This window comes from Trichechus manatus, unplaced genomic scaffold (assembly GCF_000243295.1).
Source record: "Trichechus manatus latirostris isolate Lorelei unplaced genomic scaffold, TriManLat1.0 scaffold00139, whole genome shotgun sequence".
NCBI lineage: Eukaryota > Metazoa > Chordata > Mammalia > Sirenia > Trichechidae > Trichechus > Trichechus manatus.
In genome coordinates this window covers 4,489,934-4,496,383 of record NW_004444075.1, presented here as the reverse complement: position 1 = coordinate 4,496,383, position 6,450 = coordinate 4,489,934, and the positions used below count along the sequence as shown (strand labels likewise).

Here is a 6,450-nt window from a genome sequence, read left to right as displayed (position 1 = left end):
TCATTAAAAAAGTGATACATGAGTAAAGACCTGAAAGAAGTAGAGAGTAAGCTGTGCTAATGCCTGGGGGAAGGGCCTTCTAGTCAAAGGAAACAGAAAAGTTAAGACCCTCAAGAGGGAGTGTGCCTGACTAGTTCAAGGATCAGCAAGGAGGCCAGTGTGGCTGGAGTCAAGTGAGCAAGAGGAAGAAGTAAAAGATGAGGACAGGGAGGTAAGAGAAGGGGGCTGTATAGACCCTTTATACAAACTTTTGACTTTTACTCCAAAAGAAAGGTTTTATGCAGAGGGATGACCTCATTATTAAAAAGATCCTTCAGACAGACACTGGGTTGAGAACAGACAAGAAGACGAGCAGAAGCAGGGAGATCAGTTAAGAAGCTACTGTAATAATTGAGAGATGATAGTGGCTAGGACCAGAGTAGCAGCTCTGAAGGTAATGATAACTGGTAAATTTCTGGACATGTTTTGAAGGTAAATGGACAAAATTTGCTAGCAGATTGGATGTGAAGTATGAGAAAAAGAAGAGTCAGAATAAAGTCAAACACATTGATCTAAGTACCCAGAGTAACCATTAAATGAAGTGGGAAAACTCGGAAAAGTCCAACATGTCCCAAACTAAACTCATCATTTTCCCTGCTACCTCCCCAAGCATATCACCTCTCCTGCTGTGCCTAGCTCAGTAAGCTACCCCAACATCCACACAAGTTATCTAAAAACAAATATCTGAAGTCAGCTAGGATTCCTGTCTGCCTCAACACCATCATACTCGCTTTCACTTATGATTCCTTTTCATTAATCCCATATCCTCTGTCCTAGTTCAGGTCTTATTATAATTTATCTATACTGTTATAATAGTCTGAGAATATGCCTCCTTGCCTCTAATCCTTTGCTTCCAGTCCATCTACTGCAATACCAAGAGTGGTCTAAAATGGAATATAAAGTCAGTCCCCTTTAAAAAATCTTCAGTAGTTCCTTATCACCTGCAAGATGAAATCTCAACCTCTTTGCAAGTATTCTAATTTAGTAGGAAGGGGTTGCGGGTCTAGGTTTATTTCTCAAAAGCTCAGAAATGTTCATTCTGACATGTTCAGGTTTGGAAATCACAAACTTAATCTACGCTTCCTTGTCCAGCCTCTTCGCCCATTAATCTCTCCATCTAACTTTATGCTACAATTGTTTGGAGCTCTCGATACTCTTCTCTCTCTTGTCTTGAACATTCTTCTCCAGTTTGTCCATTTAGCCAGGGCCTAGCTGTCTTACAGGTCTCAGCTCTAATGTGACCTCATCCCTCCAAGGCTCAATTATTATAATTTTCCATAATTCTCTTCCCCAATTCACATTATATACCTCCCTCCAAAAATATCAAGGAAATACAGCTTCCAACAGATCATTCACTTGCCACCTCCTATTAACCATATCAAACCCCACATCTTATACCTGCCTTTCAGCACTTTCTAAAATGCCACTCCTCTTTATTTTTCTAATCTTACTTCATACTATTCTCCCAAAGGACCAGATTTTAGAAATCTGTGTATCCTCTTAAATCTTCTAAACGAGTGCTTTCATACGGTAGATACAAAGTAAATATGTAATGAATGCAAAAGTAAACAAGCATGTTCCAATCAGACAAGTACCTTCACTTGTCTCACTCCTCTTACTTATCTTTACTTGTCACAAGTATCACACATACTGTACTCATTCCTGTCCCTATCCCTTTGCTGGTGCTCCGCTCTCACCAGGAATGCTCTCTTCTTTGTTTACTCAAATCCCAACTGTCCCTCAAGGACAACTTTTTCCATACAATGACAATACCTCTTTCCTATCTCCTACTATACCAATTTTTTAATAATACTTACTGAGCACTTACTATATGGCAAACAGCACTATGCTAAGAAGACAAACATGAAGTCAGGGCCAAGTCTTCAAACACCTTAGAGTCTAGTGAGGAGAAACACATAGAAGCAACTACAATAACATCATAACAGAAACTGGACAAAGTAGAGTGGAAACATTAAAAAAAAAGAAGATGTAAGTCATCATCTGGAATCTAAAGAAACTTCAGAGAGGTGCCAATAATTGGTGGTCTGAAACTAGAAGAAAGGGTGGAAATTGGCATGGCAATGAGGGAAACAACTTTGAATAATGAAAACGAAGTGAATTCTTGGGGCAGTAGAAAACTCTGTGCCAAATGATAGCAAACCTAAGCAATACCTAGTAAAGTCTCTCCTCAGACCATAATTTAGTTACCTACAGCAGAGATCACACTCTCATCACAAACATTATATATGCATTATTTCACTTACATAAAATACAAAAACAGAGAAAACTAAATCTATGAGTTAGAAATCAGGACACTATATTCTGGATACTATTAGCCAAGGGACTAATACCACTAATACATTAAAAAAAAATATGTAAAAATAGATGTATAAAGGTGTCTTAGATATCTACTGTTATCATAATAGAAATACCACAAGTGGATGGCTTTAATAAACAGAAATTTATTCTCTCACAGCCTAGGAGGCTAGAATTCAGAAGTCCAAATTCAGGGCACTGGCTGCAGGAGAAGGCTTTCGCTGTTGTCTCTGGGGGAAGGTCCTTGTCATCAGTCTTCTCCTGGTCTAGGAGTTTCTCAGCAGGGACACCGGGTCCAAAGGATGCACTCTGTGCCCAGCACTTCTTTCTTTCTGCTCACTTTTTATATCTTAAAAACGATTCACTCAAGATACAACCTAATCCTGTAGATTGAGTCCTGCCTCATTAACGTAACTATCTCTAATCCTGCCTCATTAACATCATAAAGGTTAAGATTTACAACACATAGGATAATTCCATCAGATCACAAAATAAAGGACAACCACACAATACTGGAAACCATGGCCTAGACCAGTTGACATACATTTTGGGGGGACACAATTCAATCCATAACATTCCACCCTTTGGCCACCAAAAATTCATGTCTTTGCCACATGTAAAACACATTCACCCCATCATATCATTCCAAAAGTCTTAAATCAACTCCAAGTCCAAAATCATCTTCTGCAAAATTCCTGTTCATCTGTGAAATCTAGAATACAAGTTATCTGCTTCCAAAGTGCAATGGTGGTACAAGCACAAGGTAGACATTTTCGTTACAAGTGGGAGAAATTGGAGGGAAAGAAGAGATAACAGGCACCAACCAAGTCCAAAACCCAGCAGAACAAATTAGCTCTCAAGGCTTGAAAACAATTCTCTGTTCTCTGAGACCATCTAGGCAATGGCCCTGCACTCCAGACTCTGGTTGTTGGCCATGCTTTCTGGACTCTGGGCGTAGGCCCCTTGGCCCTGGGCTTCAGCTCCACCTTCTAGGCCCACTGGAACTGCAACTCTGCTCCCTTGTGTTTGGGTTGCCCCGTTGTCCCAGTCTGTCTGAATGGGGACACTACCCCCTCGGCCCCTGCAGGCCCCATTCTTCTGCCCCTTGAGCATGGCAGCCCCACCTCCTCAGCTCTGGGCAGCAGATACAGCCCCATACCACTGGCAATCGTGAACGGCAGCCCCACACTCTGGAACTGAGCTGGTGAAGATATGACTCTTTGAAACCTAGGAGGCTACGGCCCCACTCTTTGAGACCCAGCAGGCTGTGGTTCCACCCTTTGAGACCAAGGCAACTCTGCTTCCTGTGCTCCTTGTCTCTTCAGCTTTTGCTTCCTGGTTCCTTGGCTTCTCAGCCCCTCAGCCCCTCAGGCTTCTTGGGCCGGCTAGCCTCTACCCTGCTCTGGCAAGTATTACAAAGCTCTTTAGCCCTAACGATAAGTGCCTGGAGGCACTCACTTCACCAGTAAACCTTGACCAGAAGGCACTCAGCTCTCTCACTCCATGCACTGGCAAGCCTAGCTCCTCTGATAAGTGATCAGAGGTACCCCACTCCACTAGGAAGCCTCCTGCCCGAAGGCACTCAACTCTCTTGCTCCATGGTTCAGCTCCCGTGATATCTCACGCCAGTCTCCTGGTTCTGCTTCTTCCATTTCTCTCCTGCTGCTTCTCGCCATCTGTGCCATCTCCAGTGTTACAGCTCTCCTCACTTCCTTCTGAGCCCTTACCAGAATTGTCTTTGATGTCTATAATTCCACCAACAGTCTCTTCAAGGCAATCTAGCCTTTTACTACTAGGCGCTTTAAAAGTCTTCCAGCCTCTACTCATTCACAGTTTCAAATGTGCTTCCACATTTTACGTACACTGTTAGAACAGCACCCCACTCCTGGTACCAAATTCTGTCTTAGTTATCTAGTGTTACTGTAACAGAAATATCACAAGTGAATGGCTTTAACAAACAGAAATCTATTCTCTCACAGTTTAGGGGGGAGGCTAGAAGTCCAAATTCAGGGTGCCAGCTCCAAGGTAAGGCTTTCTCTCTCTGTCCGCTCTGGGAGAAAGTCTTGGTCATCAATCTTCCCCTGGTCTAGGAACTTCTCAGCGCAGGGATCCCAAGTCCAAAGGACACACTCCACTCCTGGCTCCTCTTGCTTGGTGGTACTGAGATCCCTCTGCTCTCTGCTCAGTTCTCCCTTTTGAGATATTAGGGGAAAAAAACAGCAAAGCCTGGGAAAGGGAAAGAATCTGATTTCCAAAGTCACCACATTATAATACTCTGAAGCCCTCCATATTCAACAAAAAATTATAAGGCATACAGAGAAACAGAAAAAGGATGGCCCATTCAAAAGAACAAAATAAAGTGACAGAAACTGCTCCTGTGGAAGGCCAGATAATGGACTACCTAGACAAAGACTTTAGAACAGTATTAAATATCCTCAAAGAGCTAAAGGAAAACACAGACACAGAACTAAAGAAAATTAGAAAAACAATATATGAACAAAATTAGAATATCAATAAAGAGACTAAAATTACAAAAAGGAACCAAACAGAAATACTGGAGCTAAAAATAACTGAAATGAAAAATTCACTGGAACGTTTTAATAGATTTGAGTTAGAAGAAGAATCAGTAAACCTGGAAGACACGACAATTGAAAGTATTGAGTCTGAAGAGCATAAACAAAAAAGAGTGAAGAAAAATAAACAGAGCCTGAGGAACTTGTGGGATACCATCAAATGGACCAACACACACATTATGGGATTACAGGAGTTCCAGAAAAAGAAGAAAGGAGCAGAAAGAATACTCGCAGAAATAATGACTGAAAACTTCCCAAAACTGACTAAAGACATGAATTTATACATTGCAAGGAGCTCAAGGAAATCCAAGTATGATGAACCCAAAGAGATCCACATCAAAATACATTATAATTGAACCCTCAAAATCCGAAACAAAAAAGAATCTTGAAAGCAGCAAGAGAGAAGCAAATTATCACATACAAAGGACCCTCGATAAGATTAAACATCGATTTCTTCTCAGAAACTATGGAAGCCAGATGCAACAGAATGATGTATTGTAAGTGTTGAAAGAAAAGAACTGTCAACCAAGAATTCTATCTCCAGAAAAACTGTCCTTCAAAAATGAGGGTGAAATTAAGACATTTTCAGAAAACAAAAACTGAAGGAGTTTGTTACCAGTAAACCCACAACACAAGAAATGATAAGCGAGACCTTCGGGTTGAAATGAAATGATACTAGACAGTACTCAGAGCTGTATAAAGAAATAAAGATATTTGGTAAAGGTAACTTCATGGGAAAATACAGAGGCCAGTTGTATTTTTGGTCTGTAACTCAATTTGTTATGTACCACATGGTTTAAAGAATGGGAATCCCAGAAAACTTAACTGTGCTCATGCAGAACCTATATGTAGAACAAGAGGCAGTCATTTGAACAGAACAAGGGTATAGTACGTGGTTTAAAGTCAGAAAAAGGTGTATGTCAGGGTTGTGTCCTTTCACCATACTTATTCAATCTGTATGCTGAGCAAATAATACGAGAAGCTGGACTATACGAAGAAGAATGTGGCATTAGGATTGGAGGAAGACTCATTAACAACCTACGATATGCAGATAACACAACCCTGCTTGCTGAAAGTGAAGAGGGCTTGAAGCACTTACTAATGAAGATAAAAAACTACAGACTTCAGTATGGATTGCATCTCAACAAAAAGAAAATAAAAATCCTCACAAATGGACCAATAAGCCATATCACGATAAATGGAGATACACTGAAGTTGTTAAGGACTTCATTTTACTTGGATCCACAATCAACACCCATGGAAGAGCGGTCAAGAAATCAGAAGGCGTATTGCATTGGGCAAATCTGCTGCAACAGACCTCTTTTAAAAGCAAAGATGTCACTTTGAGGACTAAGGTGCACCTGACTCAAGCTATGGTGTTTTTCAATAGCCTCATATGCTGCGAAAGCTGGACAATGAATAAGGAAGACAAAAGAAGAACTGATGCCTTTGAATTATGGTGTTGGTGAAGAATATTGAATATACTGCTGCTGGGTGGACTCAAACTACCAATCTTTCGGTT

The 6,450-nt window shown here is 40.9% G+C and overlaps 1 long non-coding RNA gene across 4 annotated transcripts in view; it reads right to left on the bottom strand.

Moving 5' to 3' along the window:
• The window catches only part of LOC111822204 (uncharacterized), a 42,790-nt gene that overhangs the window by 8,902 nt on the left and 27,438 nt on the right, over positions 1-6,450 (bottom strand). The window contains exon 1 of one of the 4 annotated variants that reach the window (XR_002825476.1): positions 4,333-4,374. The exons of the other annotated variants lie outside the window; for them this stretch is intronic. This is a non-coding gene — a long non-coding RNA (uncharacterized LOC111822204). Of the gene's footprint in view, positions 1-4,332; positions 4,375-6,450 lie in introns of those variants that run through there. 4 annotated transcript variants of the gene reach the window in all.